At 40.5% G+C, this 20,081-nt stretch overlaps 1 protein-coding gene across 1 annotated transcript in view; it reads right to left on the bottom strand.

The window, feature by feature from the left end:
- Positions 1 to 15: 15 nt before the first annotated feature.
- Positions 16 to 20,081, bottom strand: part of LOC126322385 (intraflagellar transport protein 80 homolog) — a 421,167-nt gene continuing 401,101 nt past the window's right edge. Inside the window, exon 17 of the transcript XR_007558988.1 lies at positions 16 to 217. The gene's annotated coding sequence lies outside the window, so the exon portion shown is untranslated. The remainder of the gene's footprint in view (positions 218 to 20,081) is intronic.

Consider the following 20,081-nt stretch of genomic DNA (forward strand, 5'->3'; position numbering starts at 1 on the left):
AAATTAAACAAATGATTTCATAAGAAACGTATTTTATTCCACATACATGTATTTATTTTATTTTCACTTAATTACATCCAACAATTCATACCCACCCTTTTAATAATGCCGCCGCTGGCTGTCAATACCAATGAAGTCTCCAATGGACAGAGAAAATCACCAGAGGCAAAATATTTGAGTGTCTGTAGCATCTGCTTCATTAGTGGAATTGCCATTTCTGAAAGAAGGAAAAAGAATGAAATGAGACAATTTGTTTGACAGTTCAAGAGAAAATTAAAAACATAACTTGCCAGTCACTCCTTCCACTGTTACGATTACGTAGATTTAGAAACTAAAGATTCCCTGTTAGCTGATGACAAGTTCCTATATTCTTATGACACACAGATACCAATTACTTTATGACAAATACAGATTTGGTTATGTGGATAATACTAATAAGCGAGAAACACAACAGCTATATCCTATTGCTTCCATAAAAAAGACTGACTTTCCTGTTAATTTGGCTGTTAAACCTAGCTTGAGCAACAACAAATAATTTATATGTTTACAGGAATAATTTAGGTGGCGTATTATTTTATTTGCTCTGAAGCATTAACTAAAAGATGGAAACTTTTTGTCCCAATGGGAGATCAGAGTGAAGAATACTTTCTGTTACAGATGTGGCTGAGTGAACTCTGAATATTAGTATACTATCAAACTTTTTGTTAATAATCAGTCATACTAAGCCATCAATTTCAGAAAATTTGTACTTCACAAAAGTGCAATATAAGATATTTAAGTTACCTTCAGCTAATTACAATCTGAAATAAAGGAGGACACTGAAAATAACTTGATATTCAAGAACAGATTAAAACATAGCATTCCAGGCAATCCTTCCCCATCCTACAACTACACTGATTCATTAACTAAATTCTTGTTATCTTCCTTTTACATTTATATACAGCTATTATTTTATGATTAATATGGATGTGCTTATGTGGATAACACTGATAACTGGGAAACACAACAGCTGGGGAGGCATCGCCATGTTTTTAAATACTAACTTTGCTGTTAATCTTAACGTACGTTTACAGTGCGATACCTGTATCGCGACATGTTAATTTGACATGTTGTGATACATCACCTCACACAAAAATTCACGCAACTTGTATGCGGACTCTCGAGCTCATACATGTCGCTTTTTGGCCATATACGCGACATGTATGAGCGACATTTGGAGAACTCGCGCATGTGCAGTACTACCATTTCCTGCCGTCTCCCGATTATTTTGACGATTAGCGCATGCATAGTACCAGGCTCTTTGGCGGCTGTTTGAGTTTTGGAGGTGCCGACTTTTTTTTAATACTGTAAAATTTGCCATGACTTCTTGGTCAAAACAAAATACAATGCATTTTATAGAGGCAGTGCGCAGGCATCCCTGTATATGGGATTAGAAACTAGGAGACTATAAGAACACTCAGAAAAGGTACGACGAGTGAGAGGAAATTGCTAAGGCATTAATGTGTCAAGGAAGGAAAGAGGACAGTGGCATAATTTCAAAAGCCAATACAGTCGCGAGTTAGCGAAAAGGAAGAGCAGCAAAGGAACTGGAAGTGCTACAAGCAATGTGTACCACTCTACATGGTATGCTTTTGAAAGTATGCAGTTCATAAGAGATAATTACAAACCACTCTCTCATAGCACACATTAAGTAGTACCAGTAATTTGTTATATTATTTTATTAATCATATATTTGGCAACATTTTTTCGTGATAATGCTTTACATAATGTGAATATTTAGAATTTCACTGAAAAACATGATTCTCCATATTTCTATGGTTTGAAGTCCTGAATACTGCAGAAGAATAGAGCATATTCCTTTATGTTATCATTTAACAATGATGCCATACTGCCATGGGATGGAGCTCTGAATACTGCAGAAGTATTCAGCACATTCTCTTCAGCTGTCATTCAGCAATGAAGTTCTTCGGCCAGTTCTGGGCAGTGGCTCCAGCACAGTAGGGGTGTCCCTCCAGGACCCAGGTATTACGTTGCCATCATCTCCCTCTCTGTCGTATGTTCCTGCTGGACAATACCTTTGAGATTTTCTGTTTTGAAGAAAATGATGTAAATAAACACAGGCTAGTGCCACCATTGTAGCCTTTTACGGACTGAGAATCGTTTGCTTCCTCAGCACTCTGTAAAAAGCACTTATAATCCCAAATACATTTTCTAATACTCTTATTGCTCTACAGTTAAAAATATGTTGCCAACTATTTTTTTCATGCAGACCTGAAAATGGTTTCACAATATTTCCCTCTAGGCCAAAGACTTCGTCAGCGACGAAAACATATGGAACAGGCTTTAAGGACACCACCATCTGAAATCCTCCCCTAGGTGCCAACATCAGCGTAAATTATTCTATAATGAGCATCAGCAATTGCTAGCAAAACAATGCTGAAGCGCTCTTTATAATTAAAATAAATTGTTCCATTGTTGGGTGGTGCCCCAATGTCAATGTGCCTCCCATCTGTAGCTCCCAAGTACCTGGGGAAATTCCATTTTTCTTCAAATTGTTTGGCAATAATCAACCATTCCTCTTCAGTAGCAGGAAGATGGAAAGAAAATGGTTACTTTTTTAATTTAATTTACACATGGACACTCAAAAAATTCTCAATACATTAAGATACTTTGATTATAATGTACATATAACATAGAGCTCACTTTGCCTTAGAAATGTGTTATGCATTTTAAAAGTCATGGAAGCCCCAGCTACAGAAGGAGATGGTGAAGGAGGAGGAGGAGGAGGAAGCATTAGTTTCCCTTTCGATGTCACAGAAATGGAGGAGGTGACATTTGCCACGCCCCACAAGACATAGTGGAAGTGGAAACCACTCCAGTCATCTCTGTGCCTCCACATGAAAGTGGATCTGCAACCGTGTCACCCTGTCCGAGTGGAAGTGGTAGATCAAGTGCACTGAAGACAGCCAGGTGAGACCTGGATGAAGACCGAGAAGGTCTTTTACAGACCTTGGGAAAAGTTGGCGACAATTTAGCAGGCAGAAAAAAGGACCAATTTACCCGCTTGGGTGACTGTCGCCAATAAGCTCAGATTTGTTTATGAAAATGGCCATACTATAATTATGGCAAGACTTGAGAACGGAATATACAGATGTTTGCAGGAGGCGAACGATGAACTAATTGATGCAAATGCAACGTAATTTATGGATTCTTTAAAACATGTATAAATGTTGAAATATGCATGTCATGTGCTGCCAAGTACTACTTAACAAAACAAATACAAATCAATGTTGTTGGATATCTTTAGTTTGCAGAAAGTGTCCTCAGAAATTGTGATATTGTATTACCGAGTGAAACATCTCAGTTGTTCAAAAGGACTAACAGCTAACCCATTTCAGCAAAATTTGAGAAATTTATGGTGCAAAATGTATGTGCCGTTAAAATTTTTGTTCCTGTTCCAGCAGTCTCACGTGGTAATGTTGGCAACATCAACGACGCAGTAGAAAATTTGTGCTGCTGTTCCTGGTTGACAGTTACTTGTATGTACCCTCGTCCACTGGTTAAATGTAATTGCCCTCGTAAAACGAAGATTTCGTGACAAAACATTTGCATTGTCGCGCGATTGCTAATGCCAGCGTCTCACATACGATTGTCGGCATTAGCATCCGTTGTCAAGATTATGGCATGAAAAAATTATATAATGTATTACATACTCTGATATATATATGAAACTTTTACCTTCGCTTCTTGGGATAAAACTTGCACAGTGGCCTCGCAAACACGAAGAATAATGTTTCATATGGCACTTTTTGATATTCTATGCAGATACATTAACGTCGAAAAGGAATCCCCAGTGGCCAAAAAACGGAGTGTTACTGCCAACTGATCCTCTGGTGGAATCGCTTCCCGAAAGTTTGTGTTGTTTTTGGACACAAGAGGAGCCACAAGAGATAAGACACCGTGGAAATCCTCCATACTCATCCTAACATAATTTCTAAAATATGCGCCATCCTAGGCGTTAATTTCTGAACGAGCATTGCGTAAGCTCCGTGAGTAGCGCATTTGCGAATAAACTCTCTCTGCCACCATCTACGCTTCCTCCGCCTTTTCTTCCTATCATCTTCCAAAAGGGCAAGTGTACCAGCACATAAAAATGTGAAATCTTCTAAACCGTCGTCGGAAGCCATCGCACAGTGATACAAATCAACCAGTGTAAACGCACACTCATACTTGTATGAGGTTGATAGTTGTCAACTCTACAAGTCGCGATACATGTAGCAAACTCGCATATACATGGGCCTATAATCCTAATATTTTCATTAAGAGGCGAAAGTTGTTGTGATGTTTACAAAAAGGGCCATTCCTAATAGAAAACAAAGCGGAACAAATTTTTCTGCTATTGAAGTAATGTGGCTGAATGAAATTGGTACACTACCATTTTATCAAAACGTTTTACTACGACAATAATAAATGTTTTTGCCTAAAACTGAAACAGCTGTTAATACAAATAGTATTCATTACTGGTGTTATTGTTTGATTTGGTTAAGTATTTAAGGCACTGATGAATAAACCGAAAGAGTTCTCTTCCACTACTGCAGAACTTGTCAAACACACCAGATAAATCGGCACGAATCGTCATTTTAATGTGCCTTATTTACATAAATAACACGATGAAATTCGTGAAGAAGTGAAATCAAATGCATATTGCTACAATTTTACAAATACAAAACAGAGAAATAGTCTCACCTGTCCGAGATATGGTCCACTTTCTCACATACACGATTGAAAAGGTGAAGAAATGCTTCCTTTGATAAGCGAAATCTTGATAAAAATTCTGAATCGGCGTCGTCTCACTTTTTTCTTCTTCCTAATTCTCAAGAACATTTCAGATAAAATCTCGTCATTGTTGCTGCAACTGTCACTATTCCTGCCATCTTGAAAATTTATTTCCTTCCTGTTTAAGTTCGCTGACCGGCCAAAAATCAACGTAAAAAATGTTGACCTCAGCAGCAATAGTTTAATCTGCAAATATAAGACGATCCTTTGTTTTTCGAATGACGAATCTCGGACAAAACCTCATCTTGTTGTTGTTGTTGTCTTCAGTCCTGAGACTGGTTTGATGCAGCTTTCCATGCTACTCTATCCTGTGCAAGCTGCTTCATCTCCCAGTACCTACCGCAACCTACATCCTTCTGAATCTGCTTAGTGTACTCATCTCTCGGTCTCCCTCTACGATTTTTACCCTCCACGCTGCCCTCCAATGCTAAATTTGTGATCCCTTGATGCCTCAAAACATGTCCTACCAACCGATATCTTCTTCTAGTCAAGTTGTGCCACAAACGTCTCTTCTCCCCAATCCTATTCAATACCTCCTCATTAGTTACGTGATCTATCCACCTTATCTTCAGTATTCTTCTGTAGCACCACATTTCGAAAGCTTCTATTCTCTTCTTGTCCAAACTAGTTATCGTCCATGTTTCACTTCCATACATGGCTACACTCCAAACAAATACTTTCAGAAACGACTTCCTGATACATAAATCTATATTCGATGTTAACAAATTTCTCTTCTTCAGAAACGCTTTCCTTGCCATTGCCAGTCTACATTTTATATCCTCTCTACTTCGACCATCATCAGTTATTTTACTTCCTAAATAGCAAAACTCCTTTACTACTTTAAGTGTCTCATTTCCTAATCTAATTCCCTCAGCATCACCCGATTTAATTTGACTACATTCCATTATCCTCGTTTTGGTTTTGTTAATGTTCATCTTATATCCTCCTTTCAAGACACTGTCCATTCCGTTCAACTGCTCTTCCAAGTCCTTTGCCGTCTCTGACAGAATTACAATGTCATCGGCGAACCTCAAAGTTTTTACTTCGTCTCCATGAATTTTAATACCTACTCCAAATTTTTCTTTTGTTTCCTTTACTGCTTGCTCAATATACAGATTGAATAACATCGGGGAGAGGCTACAACCCTGTCTCACTCCTTTCCTAACCACTGCTTCCCTTTCACGCCCCTCGACTCTTATGACTGCCATCTGGTTTCTGTACAAATTATAAATAGCCTTTTGCTCCCTGTATTTTACCCCTGCCACCTTTAGAATTTGAAAAAGAGTATTCCAGTCAACATTGTCAAAAGCTTTCTCTAAGTCTACAAATGCTAGAAACGTAGGTTTGCCTTTTCTTAATCTTTCTTCTAAGATAAGTCGTAAGGTCAGTATTGCCTCACGTGTTCCAACATTTCGACGGAATCCAAACTGATCCTCCCCGAGGTCTGCATCTACCAGTTTTTCCATTCGTCTGTAAAGAATTCGCGTTAGTATTTTGCAGCCGTGGCTTATTAAACTGATAGTTCGGTAATTTTCACATCTCTCAGCACCTGCTTTCTTTGGGATTGGAATTATTATATTCTTCTTGAAGTCTGAGGGTATTTCGCCTGTCTCATACATCTTGCTCACCAGCTGGTAGAGTTTTGTCATGACTGGCTCTCCCAAGGCCGTCAGTAGTTCTGATGGAATGTTGTCTACTCCGGGAGCCTTGTTTCGACTCAGGTCTTTCAGTGCTCTATCAAACTCTTCACGCAGTATCGTATCTCCCATTTCGTCTTCATCTACATCCTCTTCTATTTCCATAATATTGTCCTCCAGTACATCGCCCTTGTATAAACCTTCTATATACTCCTTCCACCTTTCTGCCTTCCCTTCTTTGCTTAGAACTGGGCTGCCATCTGAGCTCTTGATGTTCATACACGTGGTTCTCTTATCTCCAAAGGTCTCTTTAATTTTCCTGTAGGCAGTATCTATCTTACCCCTAGTGAGACAAGCTTCTACATCCTTACATTTGTCCTCTAGCCATCCCTGTTTAGCCATTTTGCACTTCCTGTCGATCTCATTTTTGAGACGTTTGTATTCCTTTTTGCCTGCTTCATTTACTGCATTTTTATATTTTCTCCTTTCATCAATTAAATTCAATATTTCTTCTGTTACCCAAGGATTTCTAGCAGCCCTCGTCTTTGTACCTACTTTATCCTCTGCTGCCTTCACTACTACATCCCTCAGAGCTACCCATTCTTCTTCTACTGTATTTGTTTCCCCTATTCCTGTCAATTGTTCCCTTATGCTCTCTCTGAAACTCTGTACAACCTCTGGTTCTTTCAGTTTATCCAGGTCCCATCTCCTTAATTTCCCACATTTTTGCAGTTTCTTCAGTTTTAATCTACAGGTCATAACCAATAGATTGTGGTCAGAGTCCACATCTGCCCCTGGAAATGTCTTACAACTTAAAACCTGGTTCCTAAATCTGTGTCTTGCCATTATATAATCTATCTGATACCTTTTAGTATCTCCAGGGTTCTTCCATGTATACAACCTTCTTTCATGATTCTTAAACCAAGTATTAGCTATGATTAAGTTGTGCTCTGTGCAAAATTCTACCAGGCGGGTTCCTCTTTCATTTCTTAGCCCCAATCCATATTCACCTACTATGTTTCCTTCTCTCCCTTTTCCTACTGCCGAATTCCAGTCACCCATTACTATTAAATTTTCCTCTCCCTTCACTATCTGAATAATTTCTTTTATTTCATCGTACATTTCTTCAATTTCTTCATCATCTGCAGAGCTAGTTGGCATATAAACTTGTACTACTGTAGTAGGTGTGGGCTTCGTATCTATCTTGGCCACAATAATGCGTTCACTATGCTGTTTGTAGTAGCTTACCCGCATTCCTATTTTCCTATTCATTATTAAACCTACTCCTGCATTACCCCTATTTGATTTTGTGTTTATAACCCTGTAGTCACCTGACCAGAAGTCTTGTTCCTCCTGCCACCGAACTTCACTAATTCCCACTATATCTAACTTTAACCTATCCATTTCCCTTTTTAAATTTTCTAACCTACCTGCCCGATTAAGGGATCTGACATTCCACGCTCCGATCCGTAGAACGCCAGTTTTCTTTCTCCTGATAACGACATCCTCCTGAGTAGTCCCCGCCCGGAGATCCGAATGGGGGACTATTTTACCTCCGGAATATTTTACCCAAGAGTATGCCATCATCATTTAATCATACAGTAAAGCTGCATGTCCTCGGGATAAATTACGGCTGTAGTTTCCCCTTGCTTTCAGCCGTTCGCAGTACCAGCACAGCTAGGCCGTTTTGGTTAATGTTGCAAGGCCAGATCAGTCAATCATCCAGACTGTTGCCCCTGCAACTACTGAAAAGGCTGCTGCCCCTCTTCAGGAACCACACGTTTGTCTGGCCTCTCAACAGATACCCCTCCGTTGTGGTTGCACCTACGGTACGGCCATCTGTATCGCTGAGGCACGCAAGCCTCCCCACCAACGGCAAGGTCCATGGTTCATGGGGGGGGAACCTCATCTTATATTTGGATAAATACGTCTGGTCCAGGCTCCACAGCCTTGACACTACAACCATTATCACCTAGTGGCACAAATACTACTGCAACTAATTCAGTATCACCCTGTTGGTACCCACATACCCATTTGTATCTTTACAAGACAGTCTTACTTCATTTGGTGCGCCAGACACCACATTTTTACAAGATATTGGAACTGATATTCTTACATTACTCTTTGTTACTTCCTCGAAATGATTACTTTCTGTTGCAATAAATTGCCAGCAACATCCACAACTTTTGATTCCTGACACCTATTAACATTATCTAATCTCAGGCGAGCAATTTTCAACGGTACTTCCTGCCTCTTCATAATGACAGCTTGCGCAACTGCTGGACAAAGATATTAGTGTTTTCCTCCAACCAAGTGTCCCGTGTTTTTTATTATTGTTTTCCTTCTCTGTTTCCTCTTTCTCTATTCTTCTTTTCTCTTTGAAACCGTGTTATGTGCACTCACTATTTTAAGCATATATCAACTGATTGCGAGGTACCCTGATCTACTCTTTTTTAAAGGAGTTACTGGAGCAAAAAATTCTCAATGGTTCCTCCAGGATAGCTCCCTGTGGACTCGCCAAGGAAATGGTTGACCCATAAAAAGTTGTACAAAACCTCATATTTGTACAAATCTCACAATGCAAAACGATGATGTAGACAGATTCAGATTCTTTATTGGTCATTCAGCATTATTACATGCAATAGACTTCGTCAGTTCACTTAACCTAATATTTTTATTAAATACATTTAACACATTTAACTTAAGTTGATATTGGATATTTCTAAAAATTCTTCTATTGAATAGAATGGGTTCATTAACAAGAAGCTGTGTAGATTTTCCTTAAATAATTTGATTGGCATGCTTGTGGCATATTTGTACAATTTGTTATATATTTTAATTGACATGTACTTATGGCTATTGTTTGTTTTTGCTAATCTATTCTGTGGCAAGATCAGAGAAGTACAGTTTCTTGTATTGTAGTCATGTCTTTGATTCATTACACTTAAATTAGGTAGTTCCGCAAGTATGAAGTTAACACTATCAAGAATATATAGATTAATAACTTTTAAAATTCTATATTTAATGAACAATGGTTTACAATGTGTCCTATTATCTACCTTTGCTATTACTCTGATTGCTTTCTTCTGGATCACCAAAATTTCATTTATTTTTTTGCTATTTCCCCAGAGCGTTAGCCCCTACCTTAAAACAGACTGAAAAAAAGCAAAGTACGCTGTCCTTACATATTCCGATGTCACACAGAACATCAGCCTCTTCAACAGGTATATAACTCTTGACAGCCTAACTGTCATACACTTTTTTACTACTTAACAGTTCACCAACATGGCTCTTCATGAATATCACTACCCCATAGTTAAATATAATGTGTGACGAGCTTTGCTCACAAGAAAATACAGTACTCACTGAAAAAAGGTACAAACTGGTACACGCAACAATGAAACAAATTAATTTTTATGTTGGATCATCGCCCAGTGTGACTCTGTAAAGTACTGCATCAAGTGCTCAAATCTTATATAAAAATCACATGTAGATGGTACTAACACAAAGCATGGCTACTCATGGCCTGAAAATTTACACAATTTGCACCTTACTGGTATTGAATACATGTCCCTGGTATTTCCTGTTAACAATGACAAGTTCCTGCAGTTTAACAAATAACACACTGAGAATGGAATTAATGTCCCTGTTATTCAACGCGGACATAAACAATAACACAATAAGAAAGGCCTACAGAAAAATGCTCACTCATCATACTGCATTACATTGCGATGGAGGTCCAGTTGATGATGATGATGCTGTAGAAGTGGTTGACATAAACACTTCTGATACTAATTTTTAGGGGTCTGGGTTGAGGCCCCACTATTGGCGAGATGACAGTGTGGAATGCGGTGGAGCTAGAATACACTCATGTAGTCTTCTCTGTGGCGGTAGCCAGGCCAGCAGCAGTACTTGGCAGTGTCCATTCATGTAAACACCATGGCTGGTGGGCAGCAGGTCCCGCTGGCAGCCTGAATGACACATACAGCAGGCATCACTGACCAGGACAGTGACTGCCTGTTACCGTAGCACTCTCATGGCCACCAAAGGAGTGTGCTCAGATAAATTTTCAGGAGCTCTGCACGGCACAGAAAGGGACAACAGCATAGCCCTAACAGCGAGGAAGGCTGGTGAAAATTGATTAATGCTTACAGTGACTACTTGGGGCAGTAGTGGTTATCGTACCTCTCGAATACTGGGACAGGTGGACAGTGCACCAAGTACCATCAGTTCAGCTCAGCAAGCTGGAGGTAGAAGTCTCCAAAGTCTACTCATCGGTGGTAGTGAGGTCGGCAGCTCACAGCTAGCGAGTACAGCTGACCAGAAAGGTGTCATCTTGGCGAATGGTAGCAGCACCTCACAGTTTTGGCCTCATAGGTGATCTCCTGACTATTATTACTGTTCATCTGAGAAGTGATGTTATGTCTGGCCAGCGATGACTGAATGTGGTCTACTTTTCTGGGCCCACCAGTGGTCTTCACCTACTCTCTAGTTCACAAGAATGGCTTTCTGGGCTTCAGCTTGTTGCCTTTTTGCCATATCAGTAGGCTGATAGGTATTCTCATCAAGCTTTTACTCTCTCTTGTGAAAGCAGGCTGTGGTGTTAGAATAACATTATATCTTCTCCTCACTGAGCTCATGTTACTAAGTTCACCAAAAAAGCCTCACGCTTACGTGAGATGAGACAGTATCTTCCAGGATAGTTCTGCTGTTCACGATGCTGGCTTCCTGCCCATTTGTTATTCAAATTGCAACCCAGGCCATTGACTGAGCTTGCCTTGGCGTGGTGCTGGCTGGAGAGTGCTTGGAAAAAATTGTACAATTGCCCATTATACATTTCTGCTGTGCACTGCAGGCAGCCTTTAATAAGAGTACTTCCAGAACTTATTCTTCCTTTATTTCCAGGGTAAAATATAATGACATCATCATTTACCCCACACCTGAGTGTGTGATACTCAATAAGTAAGTTTTTCAACATTGTGACTAAATAGTAATGTCGAATGACTCAGTGACATTTCCAGTTTTTCCTGCTGGGCATTTCCCTCCGGGTTTACCAAATCTCAAAACACTGGCTTTATTACCTGAAAACCATCAGCCAAACTGTTTTTGTGAGCCAACTGACTTAAAGTTTTCTTTCTTGGGTGTTGTGCATTACAACACCAAGTGTGACATAAATAGTGAAGAGAATGCTGATATGTACAGGCCTTGTAAAGTATGTTACCCATAAAGATCTTATCATGGCTTCAATATTATTTTTATTATAGTGGCCATAGTTCTGATTCATTGAAAGTGCAACAAGTTGCCATTATACAAGAAGAGGTAAGTATTATGCACTAAACTATGTTATGACAAAATGATACCACATTTAAAGGCACATTTCCAGGATGGGCATTGACATACTGCAGAAACGTATATATAAATTGAGAATATAAATAAAGAATTACTTGAGATATTAAGTAGTATACGCAATTGTGTCGATTGTTGAACAAAACCGCTGACACATTAGAATAATTACCCAGTTCAGTTGTCTTGCCAAGAAGGCGCCACCTTTTTGTACTTGTAGCGGTCCAGAGCAGATGCATATCTGCCATCACTGCAGATAATTATTTGGCACACTGCATTATTACTGTTTTATTGAGACGCAATCTCACTAGGTGTACTCATAGTTACATACAGCAACAGAATTAATGTGCGTGTCTATGTTAATTTAATTTAGTATAATGTCTTGTGAATACAGTGATACGAGGGTTGGAACTTAAATAGTGGCAACTATTTATTGACAGCCAATACAAAAGAGTACATGTTTGCACCTGTTACTCTCCTTCAAAGTAGTCACGAGCTTTGTGCAGAACCTATTGCCATTTCCGCCCTTTTTACTGCTCATGAAAACCACGCATTGCATGTTGTACCACCATACAGCGAGACCTTCAGAGGTGGTGGCCCAGATTGCTGTGCACACTAGTACCTCTAATACCCAGTAACGCATCATCTTGTATTGATTGCCTGTATTCATCATGGCATACTAACCACAAGTTCACCAAGGGTCCAGATTGTCCCACTCCTCAATGGCGATTCAGCATAGATCCCTCAGAGTGGTTGGTGGGTCACATTGTCGCTTTTCAATCTATCCCAGGCATGTTCCAGAGTGTTAATGTCTGGAGAACATGCTGGCCACTCTAGTCAAGCAATGTTGTTATCCTGAAGGAAGTGATTCACAAGATGTGCACGATGGGGGTGCAATTTGTTGTCCATGAAGAAGAATTCCTCGCCAATATGCTGCTGATATGGTTGCAATATTGGTCAGAGGATGGCATTCACATATTGTACAGCCATTACGGTGCCTTCCATGACCACTAACAGCATATATCGGTCCCACATAATGCCACCCCAAAACAGCAAGAAACCTCCACCTTGCTGCATTCACTGGACAGTGTGTCTAAGGCACTCAGCCTGACCGGGTTGACTCCAAACACGTCTCCGATGATTGTATGGTTTAAGGGATATGCGACACTCGGTGAAGAGAACGTGATGTCAATGCTGGGTGGTCCATTCGGCATGTTGTTGGGCTCATCTGTGCCACACTGCATGGCGTCCTAGTTGCAAAGATGGACCTTGCCATGGATGTCGGGAGTGAAGTTGTGCATCATTCAGCCTATTGCGCACAGTTTGAGTAACATGATGTCCTGTGGCTGCACAGAAAGCATTATTCAACATGTTAGTGTTGCTGTCAGGGTTCCTCTGAGCCATAATCTGTAGATAGTGGTCATCCACTGCAGTAGTAGCCCTTGGGTGGCCTGAGCGAAGCATGTCTTCAACAGTTCCTGTCTCTCTGTATCTTCTCCATGTCCGAACAACATCAATTTGGTTCACTCTGAGATGCCTGGACACTTCCCTTCTTGAAAGCCCTTCCTGGCACAAAGTAACAATGTGGGCATGATCGAATCATGGTATTGACCATCTAGGCATGGTTGAACTATAGAAAACACGAGCCGTATACCACCTTCCTGGTGGAATGACTTGAACTGATCGGCTGTCAGATCCTGTCCGTCTAATAGGCGCTGCTCATGCATAGTTGTTTACATCTTTGGGTGGGTTTAGTGACATCTATGAACAGTCAAAGAGACTGTGTCTGTGATACAATACCCACAGTCAACATCTATCTCCAGTAGTTCTGGGAACTGGGGTGATGCAAAACTTTTTTTGATGTGTGTGCCTGTAGGTGATTAAGGTATGCAGTCACAGGTTTGCTTGTAATATAGGCTTTGGGTGGGGAGACTGTAAATTATGGTTTCATGGGGGTATCTGCTATGGGTCATATGATGGGATTCCCAATAAGGTACTCCAGTGAATAAACAGGATAGGTATGGCAAGCTTAATGATAGGAGGATTGCAGGCCTTGTAGCTAAGACAACACAGTATTGATAGTTGGGGTGCACACTGTGAGGCGCCACTTGCTTCACTTTGTGGAGAATTATGCCTCTCCTTTTTCATGATCAGTCATTTCTTAATTAATACCATTTAATTACCAGTGGATGAGATTCAGAAAAGTGCAATGGGCTAAGGTGCTACTTTTGATTTATTATTTCCTGTGTTGGCAGCAGTTATGGAAGCATGATAATGAACTTATGCCATGAGATTGTAACGACACCTTGTACTTAGAAATGATTCAGTACTGGACAGTACTTGTTATAATTGCATTAAGGTTAAATATTCTTCATGCATGCCACCATAAGCACACTACATTACCACTTTAATGGTGCTCTTAATGTCTTCCTGCAAATGCTTCTGTTGAAAATGATCCCAGATGACAATGAATGACAAGTTGCACTGATGGTGTATATACCCAGAAATGAACAACTTAATATCTTATTGTTGCAGCCAGAGTGGTCTAGCCATGTACTGTTATGGCTCACTGAGGCTACATTTATTTTCTTAATGACTGAGATTCAGCAGTGGTGACCTCACAAAGCAACACCAAAATCTGTACAAATTTAAATGTTTCTTCAAACAAAATTTTGTAAGCAAAATATAACTAAAAATCCTTTAGCATGGTACAAGGGGACTTCTACAGAGCAATCATTCCGACTTTGGTTTGAAGTGTGTGCATGCACAGCTTTCTGAGTCAGTGTCAACGAATGCTGCCTCAGTAGTGATCCTTAATGGTGTCATATTGTGGTGTCAAGATTTGCTGGAGTCCCTTTCAACCACTCTCCGTTTATAACACCCCAGGAGATTTAAATTAGAGATTTAGGGAGGCCAAACCATCTTAGACATATGAAAACTAGCTCACATTCAGTTTTGAGCCCAGTGGCTCATATGGGCCACAGCATCGTGTTCATGAAAATGTGGAATTCAAGATACCACTGTGTTGGACAGAATAATGATGGGACAGGTGACTGATCCACCATACAAGAGATGTTCAAAGAGTCCCCCACCAATCTCAGTGCACTTGTCAATGTGTTGTAGGGTGTGTTGTGTTGCATATCATCAAACATCATCTTGGCGGCTTCAATGATGACAACAGTGTCAGTAATGCGACAAGTTCTTTGTGTTTATCCACCTTTTTAGTGTACACATCCTCCTTTTTTAACTTACTCCATCAACAGAAGTCTAATGGGATCAGGTCAGATGATCTGGCATGCCAGTTAACAAGTCCACCACTGCCAATCCATCACTGAGGAAATGTGATATTCAGATACTGGGATACTCATCTGGTACAGTGAATGGTGATCCATCATGTTGTAGGTAAATCTGCCATCATTACTCTGGTGTCATGTCTTCTAAAAGTACAGGTAGGTCTTTTACCAGGAAATGTGCACATGCTGCAGCCATCCTGTGATTTTGCAGGAACACAGGCCCTATCACCAGGTCATCAATCACACCACATCAGACTTTCTCTGAGAACTTAATTTGGAATCTTGTTTTCCTTGTGTCTCATGAGTTCTCCATTGCCCACATATGAAAATTGTGGGCTTTATAATACCATTACATGTAAATGTAGCCTCATCTGTAAATAAAGTGTGCTGCACGTCTCTGTGTACATTAATTATTCACAAAATTGTTGTCGGCTTACTGAGCCACTTGGATGTAGGTGTTGCATGGTCTGCACATGGAATGAGTACAAGCCCCCAGAATATAATGTACACCACATTACATTTGTGAAGTATCAAGCTGTGTACTGGTGGGGGGACACAATTGTACGATTCCAATAATGTCTTCCCTTTTCCAAACAGATGGTCTCGCTTTATGATATTACTTATACGCTGGGTAGTGTTCTGGATTCACATTATGTTTGAAAACCCCTGGAAAATACCCTGGGCACAGGGCATGTGTGGATGAGGAAAGCACCAGAAAATAATCTTATTTGCCTGGCGGCATTATCTTTCATTGAAAACAGGAGCAATTTAAAGTGACTGACTTGAAATGCTCATGGACAGCATTTGTCTTACTTTCAATGTGTAGGATCTGTATTGAAGACTTTCTGGTCTTCTTAAGACTCTCAAAGTGAGGCTTTCTGGCTAGTGCTCCATTGCCTGTTCATGAATCTATGTTTCACTGTTCTGAAGCTGAATATTTTGCCAAAACAACATGTGTGTGGATTTCAGGCATGTAAAGTAGTGATTACATTTGCTGCTGATTGATCAGTGTGAGGGCCTCTGACAATCACTGGTCTTTTAGTGCACTTCATTTCAACATATTCACCATTTTCATATTATGAATGTTTACTAAAAACAGTGCCAACGATGAGCTCCAATGAAAGGCTAATGTGGCAGAAAATTTAAACTGAAATATGTTCTGATTTTGGTTGGGGCACCATGTAGAAGATAAAATAGAAGTGACCTAGATAAGGTAGGTGCAGTAACCTTGCACACAAATGTGAGTTTTGTTGAGATTCTTCAGTGGCAAGATCAACTTTGGATGATAAAAAATGAATTAACCAGGAACTAACTGTGTTGGTGTTGGCATTGGGTGGGGCTCACAATGGTGCTGCACCAGTGGTTGCTATTGGGAGACGGGGATATGTGAAACATGACCTATAGATTAAAAGGAGTGATAGACAGATTAGCTGAACTAATAGCTGAAAAAATAAGGTTCCACTTTTAGCAGTGGTAGTACAACTGTCATTATAAGAGGTGATCCTATTCTAGGCTAAATACTTCATTCACACAGACTGCTTTAAAATTAGGTCAAAATAAATGAAAGGTCACACATAAAAGAAACTTGTTTGAAAATGCTTACTGTCATATATAGAGTGTATCAAAAAGAAGCACCCAATTTGGCATGTCTATATTTCCGAAACTGGCATGTCTATATTTCCGAAACTGGCATGTCTATATTTCTAAAACTAATAAACATATACAATGAATTTTGTTTTCTGATAAATAGGAAACTCAAAAATGTAACACGTGAGATGCAATTCATATGTCCATATTGTATTCAAACTGTTCCCATACTGCAGCAAGCATGTCTTGAGTTACAGTTTCCACAGCTGTTGTTATGCGATGTGTCAGCTCATTCATTGTTGCTGCTAATGGAGGCACATAAAAAAGGTCTTTTATAAACCCGTATAAGAAATAATCACATACAGTCAGATTTATACAGACTCCTTGTGAAACTATGGATGCAATCGACACCTGTGTCAGACACTTGAGGATGACCCAGTGATTGGCATTTATATAAACAACCTGTTTCTCGGAATTGTTCATGCCATCATCTAATGCTCTGTGCTGTAGGAGGATCCACACCAGGTATGGCACAAAAGTCATACTGAACATTTATTAATGATCCGCACTGCACAAAATGTAGAACACAAAACACTTTCTGTTGTCCCGACACCATTTTTATTAGAACTGAAGTGGGTGCGCACTGCTGCTACCTAGCAAGAACCATGTAAAACTTGAGAATTTGTTCTTTTCAATAGTATGTTGTTCATGTACATATCTCAAACAACATAATAGTTATACGGTCAGTGCCTGTTGGACACTGTAGACCGGCAGGACATCCGTGGATATTTTGATTATAATAGTTATGATTTTTTAAAATTGGATGATTCTTTTTGATACATACTGTATAAGAATGCTAGACAACTAATAAACAAATTTAAAATGAGTTTCTTGTCTGTTTACAGGACTGAGGATGTCAGAAGGAGGTTGCTATATTATCTATTTCTGAGAACAACATAAATACACAAAGCCATGAGTTAAACATAAATGAGCACAAATTAGCAGCTTATTTCTGTAAGAAAACGATGAAGAAAGTAGGAACTATAATGTGTGTTCAAAACAATATTAAGTTCAAATCTTTTTAAATATCTTCGGGGAATGTAGCCAGGTAACATCCTTGACACCCATCAATATTTTGACTATTGTTTGATCGGGACAGAGCAAGATTCAAGGAAGGATTTAAGCAATAAACCATATCTCTACCTAAAAGGCTCTTGACAATATTACAAAAAGGGTAGATTGCTACTCATCATCTAGCAAAAATGTTGAGTCACAGATGGGTGCAACAAAAAGACTGCTAAAAAGTAAGCTTTCAGCCAAAAAGCCTTCTTCTGAATTAGACAGTACCCCCCCCCCCCCCCCCCCCCCCCCACACACACACACAAATATATACACAAATGCAACAGTCACATATATGACCACTGTCTCTGGCTGCTGAGGCCAGACTGTGAGCAACTGTGCATGATGGGAGAAGCAACCTGGGTGGTGAGGTGAGGAGGCTGGGAGGAGGAGGGATAGCAGCATAGGGATGGGGGATGGCAAAGTGCTGTTTGTGGGAGCATACAGGGATGAAGTGCAGAGAGGTTAGGGCAGCTAGGTGCAGTTGGGAGTTTAGACGGATGATTTTTTTTTTTTTTTTTTTTTGGTGGTGGGGGGGGGGGGGGGAGGAGTTGAAAAGGAGAGAAGTAAAGAGACTCTGTGGATGTGTTGGGTGTTTGTGGAATAGAATGCTGCGTAGTGGCAGAGTGGAAATAGGGAAGGGGACAGATGAGTAAAGGACCATGACTAATGAAAATTGAGGCCAGGAGGGAATGTAGGATACATTACAGGGAGTGTTCCCAACTGTACAATTCAGAAAGGATGGTAGGAAGGATCCAGAGGGCACAGGTCATAAAGAAGTCATTGAAATGAAGAACATTGTGTTGGACAGTGTGCTCAGCAGCTGGGTGGTACAGCTATTTCTTGGCTTCATTTTGGGACTGACAGCTTGTTGGTAGTAGATAACATGACTGGTTTCACAGGTAGTCCTGCCTTTGATGGGTGAGGTGATGCTTGTGACCAGACTGGAGTAGATGGTGCTTGGAGAATGTATGCAACAGGTCTTGCCTATAGGCCTATTACAGGGATGCAAACCATGAGGCAAGGGTTTGGGAGCAGGGGTTATGTAGGGATGGACAAAGATGTTGTTTAGCTTCAGTGGCTGGCAGAATACCATTGTGGGAGGGTTGGGAAGGATAATAGATAGGACACTCCTCGTTTAAAGGTATGAAGAGAGGTAGACAAAACTCTGGCGGAGAATATGATTCAGTTGGTCCAGCCCTGGGTGATGCTGAGTCAAGAGGGTAATGCTCCTCTACGGCTGAATGGTGGGACTTTGGGAGGTGGTGGGTGACAGTAGAGATAAGGCATGGGAGATCTCTTTTTGTACAAGGCTTGGAGGGTAATTTCATTCTGTAAAAGTGTCACTGAGACCCTTGGTATATTTTGAGAGGGGTTGCCTAGCCACATGTGATTATAGCATCTGTAGGGATGAGCAGTCCCTTTCGAAATACATCAGGAATCTTAATGAGGCTTTCACAGACTGAAATTACACTCCCAACCTTGTACAGAAACAGATCTCTTGTGCCTTATCTCTCCAGTCACCCACCACTTCCCAAAGTCCCACTCACTGGCTACAGAGGAGAATTCCCCTCATCACTCAGTACCATCCAGGGGTGAAGTAACTGAATCACATTCTCCTCCTGTGTTTTGTCTATGTCGCGTAGTGCCCTGAAATGAGGAATGTCCTACACACTGTTCTTCTCAACCCTCCCACAGCAGTATTCCACTACCCACTGAACCTATACAATATCCCTACACAACCCCTGCTCCCAAGCCCTCGCCTCATGGCTCATATCCCTGTAAAAGACCTATATGCAAGACCTGTCCCATACATCCACCCACCACCAACAACTACTCCAGTCTGATCACAAGCATCACCTATGTCATCAAAGGCAGGGCTACCTGTGAAACCAGTCATGCAATCTACAAGCTAAGCTGCAACCTCTGTGCTGTCTTCTATGTGGGCATGACAACCAACAATCTGCCTGTCCACTTGAATGGCCACCGACCAACTGTGGCCAAGAAACAGCTGGACCACTCAGTTGCTGAGCGTGCTGCCCAACATGACATTCTTCATTTCAATGATTGCTTCATGGCCTGAACCATCTGGATACTTCCTACCAACACCAGATTTTCTGAATTGTGCAGTTGCGAACTCTCCCTGCAATATATATCCTATGTTCACATAACTCTCTTGGACTCAACCTTCATTAGTCATTGTCCTTTACCCTCCTATCCCTTTTCCTGTTCCCATTCCACCACTACACATGTTTCTATTCCACAT

Source organism: Schistocerca gregaria, chromosome 2 (genome assembly GCF_023897955.1).
Source record: "Schistocerca gregaria isolate iqSchGreg1 chromosome 2, iqSchGreg1.2, whole genome shotgun sequence".
NCBI lineage: Eukaryota > Metazoa > Arthropoda > Insecta > Orthoptera > Acrididae > Schistocerca > Schistocerca gregaria.